This window comes from Salvelinus namaycush, chromosome 39, assembly GCF_016432855.1.
Source record: "Salvelinus namaycush isolate Seneca chromosome 39, SaNama_1.0, whole genome shotgun sequence".
Lineage (NCBI taxonomy): Eukaryota > Metazoa > Chordata > Actinopteri > Salmoniformes > Salmonidae > Salvelinus > Salvelinus namaycush.
This window is the reverse complement of record NC_052345.1, coordinates 21,013,221-21,029,505: the sequence shown is the minus strand read 5'-3', so window position 1 is coordinate 21,029,505 and position 16,285 is coordinate 21,013,221. Positions and strand designations below refer to the sequence as shown.

Below are 16,285 nucleotides of genomic sequence, written 5' to 3'. Positions count from 1 at the left end.
TATTTACCCCAAAAATATATGGGGGATTGGAAATGATGCAGACAATTACATTGATGGAAGCAACATTCTTTCCTCAATATTAAGCTGATCCCTTAAAGAAACAGAGTCACTGACAACAATATTAAGCTGATCCCTTAAAGAAACAGAGTCACTGACAACAACCACAACGACACAAGTGTGGCTTTAGGTTCTGAAAGACACTTAAGAAACAAAACAACAGAAACACACATTCTCAGTCAAAAACACAAGTCAGAACACAGTCTCTCTATTCTCTCATGTGCTTTCAGGTCCTCTGACTGGGAAAATGTCGTTCCACAATGAGAGCAGTGGTATGTCTTCTCCCCCTGTGTATGTATTCTTTCATGCTTATTCAGATGCCTTAACCGGTTAAATCTCTTTCCACACTGGGAGCAGTGGTAGGTCTTATCCCCTCCTGTGTGTGTCCTGTCATGCCTTGTCAGGCCCCCTAACTTGGTAAAACTCTTCCCACACAGGGAGCAGTGGTAGGTCTTATCCCCTCCTGTGTGTGTCCTGTCATGCCTAGTCAGGCCCCCTAACTTGGTAAAACTCTTTCCACACAGGGAGCATTGGTAGAGCTTTTCTTGTGTGTGTCCCCTCTCATGCTTTTTCATACTCGTTAACCACCTAAAACTCTTTCCACACAGGGAGCATTGCTAGAGCTTTTCTTGTGTGTGTGTGTTCTCTCATGGTGTTTCAGACTCGTTAACCACCTAAAACTCTTTCCACACTGGGAACAGTGGAAGGGCTTTTCTCCTGTATGTTTTCTCTCATGTGCTTTCAGGTGTAGTAATCGGGTAAAACTATTTCCACAGTAGGAGCAGTGGTGTCGTCTCGCTGGTTTGGGCGTCTCTGTGTCTGGTTCCTCTGAAGGACTCTTGCTGCTGTCAGAGTGAGAGTCTGGTCTCTCTCCTGCCAAATACAGAGTAATTTGTTTAATACTAAAGAGAGACCTGAATGAAATCTCCACACAATAAAACTGCTTTCCTATGAGGTTTAATCCAGACTAGATCCCTCAATAACCCGAGGTCAGTCTTCACAACATTACATCATTAAAAATAACATTACATGACTAAAATCCAGACTGAAAATATTTACACAAGAAGCAACCTAATATCACACAGTCAATCTAGTCATTTAGTAAGTTCACCATTCTGAGATTTAAAAACAAATGATGTAGATGATGTAGAGCATATCTAATTTCTCATGTCTATAATAATAGATAATGTTTATAGGAATAGATAATGTCATGTTTATAGGCTGAGCAGAGCTCTATAATAATAGATCATGTCATGTTGATAGGCTGAGCAGAGCTCTATAATAATAGATCATGTCATGTTTACAGGCTGAACAGAGCTCTATAATAATAGATAATGTCATGTTTATAGGCTGAGCAGAGCTCTATAATAATAGATAATGTCATGTTTTTAGGCTGAGCAGAGCTCTATAATAATAGATAATGTCATGTTTATAGGCTGAGCAGAGCTCTATAATAATAGATAATGTCATGTTTATAGGCTGAACAGAGCTCTATAATAATAGATAATGTCATGTTTTTAGGCTGAGCAGAGCTCTATAATAATAGATAATGTTATGTTTACAGGCTGAACAGAGCTCTATAATAATAGATAATGTCATGTTTATAGGCTGAACAGAGCTCTATAATAATAGATAATGTTATGTTTACAGGCTGAGCTCTATTATCTATCTATAGCTTGACAACATTCAACTGTTTTCGTGATATGTATTATCTAACACTTACAATTTATTTCCTTTTTGGTTACTAAGCAGTTATATCAACATTTAGCAACTACGTTAAACTAACAACATTAGCAAACCCGTTAGCTATATTTCAGAGGTTAAAAGTTGGATATGAAATTAAATGTGGTCTGTCACGCAGTCGAATTTTACAATATACAGAATGTCCCACAAAATGTGTACATATTACTTTTTTGAAAACTCTCATAACCTAACTTAACTTACATGAATTGCAATAAAAATCGGTGGTCAGCTAGCAGGGTGTAGAAGGGTGTATGTAGTCGTAGTTAATATTATTATTGTGTCTTGTTGACTATTTTAATTGAAATCATTCACGGTAAGGTAGTTATGTTGGATAAATAAAACACATAAGAAGCCGTATGTATCTTACATTAAAGGGCCAATGCAGCCGTTTTTAATCTCAACATCAAATCCTTTCTGGTTAACGATGAAGTAGCTTCCTGGTTTTGTTTTCAAAGATGTCCACTGTCTGGGTGTTCACTTCCCCCACGGGTTACTATAGCAACACACATCACCCCCCACGGGTTACTATAGCAACACACATCCCGTGTCATTTATATCTTGTTTGTCAATTCTGATTGACATTAAAGTTGTGAATTTGCTAATCCATTGTTAAGGTTTTGTTGGTGACCCGCTCTTAGGTGGTATACACATATTATGGTGTACTTATCAATTCCTACATTAAATAATAACACATTCAAGCATAAACATTCAGTATAACGCTGCTTTAAAACCACGCATCAGTTCATCAATAGTTTGTGCTCCTGTTTTTAAGACAGTACTTACTGGTCTTAATCAGATCGCCTGTGTCCCCCTCCTGTTCTTCCTTCTCCTCCTTCAATGTGACAGTTATCTCTTCCTTCTTCACTCCAAAACCTGCATCCTCCTCTTCCTCCTCTTCTTTTACTGTAACATCCTCCTCCTCTTTCACTCTGAACGTGTCTTCCTCTTCTTTCACTGTAACATACTCCTCTTTAACTCTGAACGTGTCTTCCTCTTCTTTAACTCTGAACGTGTCTTCCTCTTCTTTAACTCTGAACGTGTCTTCCTCTTCTTTTACTGAAACGTCTTTCTCTTCTTTCACTGTAACAGCCTCACCCTCTACTTGTTTTTGTATTGTAACAGCCTCCTCTTCCTCCTCCTCTTTCACGAGAGCTTCTTTCTCCATCCAGCAGACCTCCTCTTCATCAACAGGAACGGGGTTAAGTTTGAGACTGGAGCTATGAGGCATGTACTGAAGTAGCTAAACGGTATAATTCAAAGCATTGTCACTTTATCAGCAGCACGTGATCAATGACGTCTGAAGAATAATTTCGTCGAACACCTGATTGGTTTGGTATTGGGCTCGTTCGACATTGCAGCCGACATTGCAGGTGGCTGCTGACTGCTGACTGACTAATTTACAAATCACCTTGCATCATAAATAACTACTCATTATTATTTATAAATCAGTCAGCCAGTCACCGTTTACCCACAACGCAGCATGGATTTGATGCTCTTGAACACGGCCAGTGGTTTAATATATGACATAATGGCTACGCTGCTACGACGTGTGACTTCATCTATAAAAATGTGGCTGTTCTAAATTCTGTGTCGCTCAAATCGTTGAGTAACGAACCTATTTTTGACACAATTGGCTGGAAAGAGCCAATGCTTCAGGAAGCTTTGTTTCCCCATCGCTACTTTTCAGCATGTTTTCTGTGAATTAGACTACGGGAGTTTTGTAACTTTTTTCCCGGTAACGTTAGTTGGTCTCGCTGACCATAACCACGCTGGTTAGGCTAATAGCTAGTTGGCTAGATAGCCAACGTTAGCTGGTTGGCTAACTGCATATAGATAACTGCATATAGCTAACATTCTTTTATATTTGGTTAGACGGCATTAAGTATTTACAAAACTGTGGTTTACTTCAATCACTCAAGTCATGAGTGCAAATTATTGGTTTAATTTAAAGTTATATCTGTTGTAGTATAAATCATAGGGAATAGGCTGGTCCTCCATATTACTTCACACCTGACTTTGGGATTCTTCTAAATTCTGATTGGTTTAATGTAATAACTCCAAAAATAGAACTGTGAGGTGTTATTTTGCATTGGAAATGTTTTAATATTTTATTTGATATTTTATAAACAATACAAAACATACACATACAAACATTAACTACATCACACCTGCCCAGACCCACTAGAACACACCTCCATCTCCATTAATCACACCTGTCCAGACCCACTAGAACACTCCTCCATCTCCATTAACTACATCACACCCGCCCAGACCCACTACAACACACCTCCATCTCCATTAACTACATCACACCTGCCCAGACCCACTAGAACACACCCACATCTCCATTAACTACAACACACCTGCCCAGACCCACTACAACACACCTCCATCTCCATTAACTACATCACACCTGCCCAGACCCACTACAACACACCTCCATCTCAATTAACTACATCACACCTGCCCAGACCCACTAGAACACACCCCCATCTCCATTAACTACATCAGACCCACTTCAACACACACCCATCTCTGTCAGTTGATTGCATAAATAATTATGATTATTAGATGTGAAATTAACTGTAAATATCAAAACTGAATATACACAATTGTAAATATGAAATATAAAAACCAAATGTTCACTGCTTTGTTAATATGTATTGGTAATAATTAACTTAATGGTGAGGCATGGAATAATAAAACATGTATCTTTTGTCAGGCTGGATGTTTGAAATATGAGGTGATTTGAGTCATGCTTCTTCAGTAGTGGAATAAAGACAATTAGCACTTGAATGTTGTCAAGAAATACTGGAGTGATGTCAGATTGTTAATCAAATTGATTATAGACCAATTTATTATACTGTGTCCATGTGTATAGGCTGCAAGTACGTTGAAATTAAGTTGTTTTCAAGTCATTGAAAAAAAACGATCTGAAAAGACATCTTCTCAACTTTTCACTTTAAACCAACAGTCTTCTTATTTTCAACATCTTTTTAATGAACACAGTTTTAACGTGTCCAAATCAATAACTAATATGCATTAACAGTTTGATAAATTGAAAACCAAAACATAACATTTACTATTTAAACAAATGTGCCACAATAATCATTTTACTTTTTAAACAAGCACCTTGTAAACTGCACAAGCACCAGAAATGAAAAATTATTTGTGATCCATGGAACACACTGGCTGAACACAAAACACACATCTTTTTGACTGCCCAACCTTGAGACAATCAGAAACCATGTTGTCCTCACCATGGACACAAGCACCAAAAACGCTGTTGTTTTGACAAGTAGCAATAAATCACTGATATCGATTAGGGGGGAAATCAGGTTGCTCGTGCTGTTGAAACTAACACAACTAAAAAAACACATGGAAATGGGAGATATCTTTTACCTCACTGGTTAGAGGACAACCTGCAGAAGACAGTCAGCTACATTTTGCAGTGATGCATTTAATTTTAGGGGTCGCTAAACAAAGGAACGCAACACTTATTTGTCATCACTCATCGATATCACATTGACATCAATTGTGCGAGAGGGAGATGAGGTTGCATGTCCTGTTAAAACTAACAGCTCAAAAACCACACTGAATCTGGGAATAATGTGTACATCCCTGGTTAGAGGACAATTTGTAGAAAACAGCTAGCTACATTTTGAAGTGTTGCATTTTGATTCAAGTGGGTCACCAACATGGTAAGTGTAACACAGCTGTTTTTGTGTGAGTCACTTTTTGTTAAATCTCATAAATAGTACTCTTTCAATTCAGAGTTTGGATTTTTCCCCTGAGGCTAATATCCATATCATGTTGAAATCAATAGAACAGGGGAAAAACGTTTAGTGTTCTACATTGTGACATCATTAAAATACTCCTACTACAATGTTAAAACATTCTACATTGTGACATTATTTTATTGATATCATGAAACAACTACATGTATTTTCTGATGATTAATCAGAGATCTTTTATCAGAGTATCTCCTCCCACATTGATTACAGCTATGAGGTTTCTCTCCTGTGTGTGTTCTCTGGTGTGATACTAGGTTGTTTAGCCAAGTAAAACTCTTCCCACATTGAGCACAGCTATAAGGATTCTCTCCGGTGTGTGTTCTTTGGTGTCTAGTCCGACTGCTAGACATGGTAAAACTCTTCCCACATTGAGCACAGCTATAAGGTTTCTCTCCCGTGTGTGTTCTCTGGTGTACAACAAGACAGCTAGACTTAGTAAAAACCTTCCCACATTCATCACAGCTATACGATTTCTTTCCTGTGTGTGTTCTCTGGTGTGATATCAGGTTGATTGACAAAGTAAAACTCTTCCCACAGTCAGAGCAGCAGTAAGGGTTCTCTCCCGTGTGATTTCGCAGGTGGATTTTAAGTTCTGATGAAGATTTTAAACATTTCCCACAATCAGAACAGCGGTGAGATCTCTTCCTTGTGGATCTCCGCAGGTGTTTCTTGAGGTGTTCTGATGTGGAGAGACTCTTCTCTGCCTCGTCAGCATCATGATGTTGTTGAGGCTCCCCAGAGGATCCACGATAGTCCCGTCTCTCTCCTGTGTGAACAACAAAGTCAGACAGATGGTTAAAGGCCCACAACAGCGAAAATCCACTGTAAAAGTGATGCCAACAGCGTAGCCATGATGTTGTACAACAATTGACGTCTGTAATAAATGTAATGATTATTTGACATTTGTCTTAAAATTAGCAAGAATAGTCATATTTTGTCTAATTTTCACATTAGTAGAAACATCTAAGATTGCGGACTAGAAATAAGTTATTAATGTTGTTGAAACTCTAAGCAGTGTGCCAGATGACTTTTGGTCTCCAATATAGGCCCCTTTCTGTGTTTGCTAAAATTGCGGCATGAGGGCGATGCACATGCAATTTGGTTGTAGAAACTCCTCCCCGCTAATGAGGAAACCGATAGTTATGGATGTACTATATCTGCCTGGAGCAAAAATGGTGAGCAAAGATTTTAGTTTTTCACAATGTATTCTGAATGTGAAAAGGGGAAAACTCAGGGGAGTAACCTCCATTTCCAGGTTGCTTATGAGTGCATTTCACACTACTTTGGATTATAATTGTAACGCTCGTTTGAATGTTCTGCTTAATATAATGTTTGTGTCATCATCGCAAATCAACCACTTTGTACTTAAAAAAAACACTTCAACCAGTAAAATGCTCTTTGGCTAGCTTTTCCATCAGCCTGACAATGAAGGATTATACACGGTTTGCCAAATTGGCCCATAACTTCACCTAACAACAAATATAGGAAAATAGCTCTGTGTGTTGTACAATAGCCTATCCATCAAGGAACAGTTCTCTACACATTATGACCAAAGTAGGGATGTTGGATCCAAGGTGGAGCACGGCATAACTGTCTTTACCAGAGTAATGAATGAAGAAGCACTTTGGTTGTTGTTGCATGTCGTAATGTTTGTCATTTAATCTTGAGCCCAGGGGGGGTGCTGTTTCAACTTTGTGAAAATTGGTCTCCAAATTAAACTGCCTCGTACTCAATTCTTGCTCGTACAATATGCATATTATTATTACTATTGGATAGAAAACACTCTTTAGTTTCTAAAACCGTTTGAATTATGTCTCTGAGTGAAACAGAACTCATTCTGCAGCACATTTCCTGCCAGGGAGTGAGATTTCTCTGTTCCAGGATCAGTTTATAAGTCCCTGTGAACGCTGTGGGGCTACATGCACTGCACACGCCTTCCTCTAGATGTCAGTAAGCGGTGAGAATTTGAATGGAGTCGATTGCGCAATCTGGGCCCTATATATAGACCGTGGCTCGGAAGGAACGTCCTTTTCAGCAGTGCGCTCGACGCATGAAGACATCACAATGGCGTCCTGCAAAAGCTTTCGTTTTACTAGTTCTATATCTCCGGTCATGTTTTTATTCGTTATAGGTGTTAAAGACATCATAAGGTAGTTAATTTAAACCGACTTATAGCAGTTTATAGCAGTTTATTGCGATTTTCTGGGATTTCTTTGCCATGCGCGTTCACGAGTTGGACACCACTCCAGTTGGCGGCTAACATTAGCGGCTATTTTGACCGGACAAGAGGACATCTTTCAACCCAAAGACGATTGTTCTGGAGAAAGGACACCTTGCCCAAGATTCTGATGGAAGCTCAGCTAATAGTAAGCAGTCTTTATGCTGTTAATTCGTACTTATGTTGACAAATGTCAGATAATATATCCGCCATGAATTATGGTGCGGTCTCGCTTTAGCGCACGCTGTATGCTTGAAGTAACGTTAATTTTAAAAATGTAATTCAGCGATTGCATTAAGAACTAATTTGTCTTTCAATTGCTGTCCAACCTGTATTTTTTAGTCAAGTTTTGGAATAGTTACTGATTAGATTAGGTGCCTCTTCAAAGATTTCTCCTGCCATTTTCTGGCCAGCTTTGCTACTTTTCTCATTATAACCACGATTTGTGCTGCTAAATATGCACATTTTCGAACAAACTCTATATGTATGTTGTAATATGATGTTACAGGACTGTCATCTGAAGAATTCTGAGAAGGTTAGGGAAAAAATTAATATATTTTTGGTGGTTTATACGTCATCTCTATGTTTGGCTTGAATCAATGCTATTGTGAGCTATTGTGATGTTTGCTATTGTGCTAAGCTAATATAACGCTATATTGTGTTTTCGCTGTAAAACACTTAGAACATCTGAAATATTGTCTGGATTCACAAGATCTGTGTCTTTCAATTGCTGTACGCTGTGTATTTTTAAGAAATGTTTTATGATGAGTAATTAGGTAATACACGTTGGTCTCTATAATTGCTCTGGCTGCTTCGGTGCTATTTTTGACGGTAGCTGTGATGGTAGCTGCAATGTAAAACTGATTTATACCTCAAATATGCACATTTTTCGAACAAAACATAGATTTATTGTGTAACATGTTATAAGACTGTCATCTGATGAAGTTGTTTCTTGGTTAGTTTGGTTGGTTCTTGGTTAGTTAGGTTGGCTTTGTGCATGCTACCTGTGCTGTGAAAAATGTCTGTCCTTCTTTGTATTTGGTGGTGAGTTAACATAAATATACGTGCTGTTTTCGCTGTAAAACATTTTAAAAATCGGACATGTTGACTGGATTCACAAGATGTGTATCTTTCATTTGCTGTATTGGACTTGTTAATGTGTGAAAGTTAAATATTTCTAAAAAATATATTTTGAATTTCGCGCTCTGCCTTTTCAGTGGAATGTGGGAGGAGTTCCGCTGGCGGAACGCCTGGGCGGTACAGGTTAACTGGCATTCAGAAAATGATTTCCTGGATCAGCTGATGATAGTTGACCATGTGACTAACAAAACAGCTACAGTTTTGAGAATTATGTGTAATTATTGAAGAACCGCGTTAATGACAGTATCCATTTGGGTGTTGTCAATAAAGTTACGCTATTTTTTTTAATTATTTCACCTTTAATTTAACCAGGTAGGCCAGTTGAGAACAAGTTCTCATTTACAACTGCAACCTGGCCAAGATAAAGCAAAGAAGTGCGACAAAAACAACACAGAGTTACACGTGGGATAAACAAACGAACAGTCAATAACACAATAGAAAAATCTATATAGTGTGTGCAAATGGAGTACGGAGGTAAGGCAATAAATAGGCCATAGTAGCAAAGTAATTACAATTTAGCAAATTAACACTGGGGAGATAGATGTGCAGATGATGATGTGCAAGTAGAAATACTGGTGTGCAAAAGAGCAAAAAAAGTAAATAAAAATATGGGGATGAGGTAGGTAGTTGGATGGGCTATTTACAGATGGGCTATGTACAGGTGCAGTGATCTGTGAGCTGCTCAGATAGCTGATGCTTAAAGTTAGTGAGGGAGATATAAGTCTCCAACTTCAGTGATTTTTGCAATTCGTTCCAGTCATTGGCAGCAGAGAACTGGAAGGAAAGGCGGCCAAAGGAGGATTGGCTTTGGGGATGACCAGTGAGATATACCTGCTGGAGCGCGTGCTACGGGTGGGTGTTGCTATGGAGACCAGTGAGCTGAGATAAGGCGGAGCTCTACCTAGCAAAGACTTATAGATGACCTGGAGCCAATGGGTTTGGCGACGAATATGTAGCGAGGGCCAGCCGACAAGAGCATACAGGTCGCAGTGGTGGGTGGTATATGGGGTTTTAGTGACAAAATGGATGGCACTGTGATATACTGCATCCAGTTTGCTGAGTAGAGTGTTGGAGGCTATTTTGTAAATGACATCGCCGAAGTCAAGGATCGGTAGGATAGTCAGTTTTACGAGGGTATGTTTGGCAGCATAAGGAGGCTTTCTTGCGAAATAGGAAGCCGGTTCTAGATTTAATTTTGGATTGGAGATGCTTAATATTAGTCTGGAAGGAGAGTTTACAGTCTAAGCAGACACCTAGGTATTGTAGTTGTCCACGTATTCTAAGTCAGAACCGTCCAGAGTAGTGATGCTAGTCGGGCGGGTGTGGGCAGCGATCGGTTGTTGATTGATCGGTTGTTCTTATCGGCTGTTGAGTCTGCCGATAAGAATACAGTGATTGACAGAGTCGAAAGCCTTGGCCAGGTTGGTGAAAACGGCTGCACAGTACTGTCTTTTATCGATGGCGGTTATGATATAATTTAGTACCTTGAGCGTGGCTAAAGGTGCACCCGTGACCAGCTCAGAAACCGGATTGCACAGCAGAGAAGGTACGGTCCAATTCAAAATGGTCAGTGATCTGTTTGTTAACTTGGCTTTCGAAGACTTTAGAAAGGCAGGGCAGGATGGATATAGGTCTGTAATAGTTTGGGTCTAGAGTGTCACCCCCTTTGAAGAGGGGGATGACCGCGGCAGCTTTCCAATCTTTAGGAATCTCGGACGATACAAAAGAGAGGTTGAACAGACTAGTAATAGGGGTTGCCACAATGGCGGCGGATAATTTTAGAAAGAGAGGGTCCAGATTGTCTAGCCCAGCTGATTTGTATGGGTCCAGGTTTTGCAACTCTTTCAGAACATCAGCTGTCTGGATTTGGGTGAAGGAGAAGCTGGAGAGACTTGGGGAAGTAGCTGCGGGGGGGTGGGGAGCTGTTGGCCGAGGTTGGGGTAGCCAGGAGGAAAGCATGGCCAGCCGTAGAGAAATGCTTCTTGAAATTCTCGATTATCGTGGAGTTATCGGTGGTGACAGTGTTTCCTAGCCTCAGTGCAGTAGGACACTGGGAGGAGGTGCTCTTATTCTCCATGGACTTTACAGTGTCCCAAAACATTTTGGAGATAGAGCTACAGGATGCAAATTTCTGTTTGAAAAAGCTAGCCTTTGCTTTCCTAACTGACTGTGTGTATTGGTTCCTGACTTCTCTGAAAAGTTGCATATCGCGGAGACTATTCGATGCTAGTGCAGTACGCCACAGGATGTTTTTGTGCTGGTCGATGGAAGTCAGGTCTGGGGTGATCCAAGGGCTATATCTGTTCTTAGTTCTACATTTTTTGAAAGGGGCATGCTTATTTAAGGTGGTGAGGAAATTACAATTAAAGAACAACCAGGCATCCCCTACTGACGGGATGAGGTCAATATCCTTCCAGGAAACCCGGGCCAGGTCGATTAGGAAGGCCTGCTTGCAGAAGTGTTTTAGGGATCGTTTGACAGTGATGAGGGGTGGTCGTTTGACCGCGGACCCATAACAGATACAGGCAATGAGGCAATGATCGCGAGATCCTGATTGAAAACAGCAGAGGTGTATTTGGAGGGCAAGTTGGTCAGAATATTATCTATGAGGGTGCCCATGTTTACAGATTTAGGGTTGTACCTGGTGGGTTCCTTGATAAGTTGTGTGAGATTGAGGGTATCTAGCTTGGATTGTAGGACGGCCGGGGTGTTAAGCATATCCCAGTTTAGGTCACCTAACAGAACGAACTCTGAAGATAGATGGGGGGCAATCAATTCACATATGGTTTCCAGGGCACAGCTGGGAGCTGAGGGGGGTCTATAACAGGCGGCAACAGTGAGAGACTTATTTCTGGAGAGATTCATTTTTAAAATTAGAAGCTCGAACTGTTTGGGCATGGACCTGGAAAGTATGATAGAACTTTGCAGGCCATCTCTGCAGTAGATTGCAACTCCTCCCCCTTTGGCAGTTCTATCTTGACGGAAAATGACGTAGATGGGGATGGAAATTTCAGAATTTTTGGTGGCCTTCCAAAGCCAGGATTCAGACACGGCAAGGACATCAAAGTTGGCGGAGTGTGCTAAAGCAGTGAGTAAAACAAACTTAGGGAGGAGGCTTCTGATGTTATCATGCATGAAACCAAGGCTTTTTTGGTTACAGTAGTCAACAAATGAGAGCGCCTGGAAACACACAGGGCCTGGGTTAACCTCTACATCACCCGAGGAACAGAGGAGTAGGATGAGGGTACGGTTAAAGGCTATCAGAACTGGTCGTCTAGTGCGTTGGGAACAGAGAATAAAAGGAGCAGATTTCTGGGCGTGGTAGGATAGATTCAAGGCATAATGTACAGACAGGGGTATGGTAGGGTGCGGGTACAGTGGAGGTAAACCTAGGCATTGAGTGACAATAAGAGAGGTTGCATCTCTGGAGGCACTAGTTATGCTAGGTGAGGTCACCACATGTGTGGGATTTGGGACAAAAGAGCTCTCTGAGGCATGTTGAGTGGGACTAGGGGCTCCACAGTAAAATGAAACAATGATAACTACCCTAAACAACAGTATACAAGGCATGTTGACATTAGAGAGACATAAAGCAAGGCATAAAGCAATCACAGGTGTTGGATTGGGAGAGCTAGCTAAGACAACAACGGGTAAAACAACAGTTAATCAGCTAAGACAACAGGTAAAATGGCGATGAATGGGCAGAGAGGGTCAGTTAACTACACACAGGGCCTGAGTTCGAGGCTGGGGCCAACAGATACACAAAATAAACAAAATGGAGTACCGTGATTAATGAACAGTCCAGCAGGCATCAGCTATATAGCCAAGTGATCATAGGGTCCAGCGAACAGCAATATATGAACCAGGGAAGCCGTTAGGTAGTCGTTACTACGCTACCCGGGAGATGCGCCTGGCTCGAGGCTAACTGGTGCTAGCTTCGGGACATGGGCGTCACCGACGTCTGGCAAAGGCTGGTTGAGGGCACATCGGACGGAATTACATCGGCAGACCAGTTGTGATGGATCGGCGGTGCTCCGTGTCAACAAAGGGTCCAGGCCAATTGGCAAAAGAGGTATTGTGGCTGGAGTAATTTTGTTTGCTAGCGGGGAGATGCACCTGGCTCGAGGCTAGCTTTGGGACAAGGGTGTTAGCCACTCCGGTGCAAATGTCCAGAGCTTACGGCAGGAATCCGGTGATGTAGTGGCCGGGAGATGGGCCTGGCTCAAGGCTAGCTTCGGGGCTGGGCCACTTGGTAGCAACAAGCTAGTTGCGATTATCCGGTGTAATGATCCAGAGCTTACGACAGGAATACGGTGATGTAGTGGAGAAAAACTGTCCGATATGCTCAGGGTTGATATCGCGCTGTGCAGACTGGCAGTTATTATCCAGGCTAAAAGCGGCTGGTGTCTGAGCTAAAAAGGTAAAGGCCGCTAGCAGTGGCTAACAATGACTAAATAGCTAGTAGCTAATTAGCTGGTTAGTTTCTGATGGAGGTTCTAGCTATAAGGTCTAAAGAAATTGCAGATCCGTATCACATTGGGTGAGGCGGGTTGCCGGAAGGTATATTTAATTTAAAAATGTAAAAAGAGATTGAAATATATTGCAATATATACAAAAAGGCAAAAAAATAAACCTTTTCAACAACAAATATGTCTTACTGCTACGCCAGCCCCACCTTCCACAGGTGATGAGTGTGAGGCTCGACTTTATTCCTTAAATTTAATACCGCTCTTCACCGACCCAGGAAGGGGTGGGGCCAAACAGGTGTTGTACCTCGGTTCCCTCCTTCAGGGAACAGTAATTATAATGTTTTGTTCTAATTTTTCAGAGTAAATAACTCACGGACACTAGAGAAGTTTAACCAAGTTGAATTCTTCCCAAAGGGTCATTACAGCTGTAATTCAGACAAAAACATGTTCTCACCATCACAAGTATAAATACCCCACTTTGGACACTCCTTCTCTCCAATCCTTACATCTCCTGGTTCCACGGGAATAGGGTAACAGGATTCTAAACCCTTATTACCCCCTTCAGGGGATCTGACCTGACCTCCTGACCTCAACCCCTCCTTCGCCTAATCCACAGATGTCCATCCGCTTCCCCTATAGCAATCCTGTGATCTCCTCCCGTCCACCCAGCACATTCCACAGCCACTCTGTCTTTCTACAGATCTCACTCCTTTATATACTCTGCGTCTGATCTATCATGTCTTTAAAACTTCTTGTGGGCAGGGGCCAGCATTTTCACTTTCGGAAAAATAGCATGCAAAAATTCAACTGCCTGCTACTCATCCCCAGAATATTTGATATGCATATTATTAGTAGATTCGGATAGAAAACACTCTGAAGTTTCTAAAACTGTTTGAATCATATCTGTGAGAATAACAGAACTTATGTAGCAGGCAAAACCCTGAGGACAAACCATTCAGAATTTGTATTTTTTTTATGTCACTGTCTTTTCAATTTTTTTTAGAGACACCAGATTTCTAATGGACTTGCTTGCAGTTCCTACCGCTTCCACTGGATGTCACCTGTCCTTGGAAATTGGTTGAGGTTATTCCTTTGTGTACTGAAGAAGTAGGGCTATCGTAAATGAGGGTCACATGAAGTAAATTTTTTGAGAGAGCCACGTACGAAAAAAGTTGCGTCAGTTTGTTTTCTTTTGTATTGGACACAGATCATCCCGTCTTCAAATTGATCCATTATTAACGTTTAAAAATATCTAATGTTGTATTACAAAATTAGTTTGAAATGTTTTGGTAAAGTTTACATGTAACTTTTGATATTTTTTTTTAGAGAAGTGGCGATAGTTGGAAGCTGTGTTTTTCTGGATGAAACGGTCCAAATAAATTGACATTTTGGATATATATCGACAGAATTAATCGAACAAAAGGACCATTTGTGATGTTTATGGGACATATTGGAGTGCCAACAAAAGAATTTCGTCAAAGGTAAGGCATGATTTATATTTTATTTCTGCGTTTTGTGTCGTGCTTGCGGTGTTGAAATATGCTACTCTGTTTGTTTACTGTTGTGCTGTCATCAGATAATAGCATCTTATGCTTTCGCCGAAAAGCCTTTTTGAAATCTGACATGTTGGCTGGATTCACAACGAGTGTAGCTTTAATTTGGTATCTTACATGTGTGATTTAATGAAAGTTAGATTTTTTATATCATGTTATTTGAATATGGCGCGCTGTATTTTCCCTGGATATTGGCCGGCCCCAGAGAGGTTATTATCTCAATGTTTAAAGTTTAGAATCCAATAATAGTCATAAAGTTACACTCCCTTTCAGTCGGTCAACTTCGGTACAACATACTATGGGAAAATACAATCATTCCCCATGCCGACCCAAACGGACACTAAATGAAACGGCCCAGACCTTACCCCGCAAGATGTGTTAGTTTTGTCAATTTATTCATTGTCTTTTGTTTGAAACACTCCTGTCAATGTTGAGTAAGGACGCACACCTAATTACGCATATAGAAGTAGGACTAGTCTACCTGGCCTGTGTGCAAATGTAGGCCTATAAATGTGCCAATTTGAGGATGTCTGATAGTATTTCTCATTGTCTTAACGCACCACCACTAATGAGCTGTGGAGCTTCTCAAACACATTTTTTCTTCACCTCAAACAGCAAGTAAACTAAGTCTAATCAAAATCAATTGCGTACGTCAATAGTTCCTCAAAGTATTTTGGTAAAATACTTCTACTCGGCATGAAAGGGAAAAATGTAATGCTCTGATCCAGTGGAAATGTCATAAAATACCTGATAACTTCTTATCCTTTGCACAAATAGCCGACAGCTGTGTCTGTCCCGAACTCAATGGCGCAGGAAACTCTGAGGGCCCAGAATATTTTATACAATGTTGCAAGTTTGTTGTAGACAGGCCATGTGCAGCCAATGTGATTTCTAGGATATTTCAGGATATTTTCCTGATTCCTGGGTGATGCACAATTGGCCCAGGTTCGTCCGGGGTAGGCCATCATTGGAAATAAGAATTTGTTCTTAACTGACTTGCCTAGTTAAATAAAGGTAACATTTAAATAAATAAAATTGTGTTTTTTGACAAACTGTTTTTTACAAATCCATCAAGGCACCAACTTTGAGAAGGGTTTAAAACAAAGGTTTCAAACCAATTCATGAATGTTATTGAATCTAGGTATGTTTCGCCTTTAATGTAATGGCATGAAAAAAATTGGCTGAATATTATACAATGACTTATCAACAGCTCTAATATCTTGACCCCCATAGGAAATCTTCACCGGCAATTCTAGAATATACTATATAGCCTCAATCTGGTTAAACTATCATTATGACATCATGGATGGA

The 16,285-nt window shown here is 40.6% G+C and overlaps 1 pseudogene; it reads right to left on the bottom strand.

Annotated features, from left to right (window-relative positions):
• Window positions 1–236: 236 nt before the first annotated feature.
• Window positions 237–16,285, bottom strand: part of LOC120032756 — a 43,019-nt pseudogene continuing 26,970 nt past the window's right edge.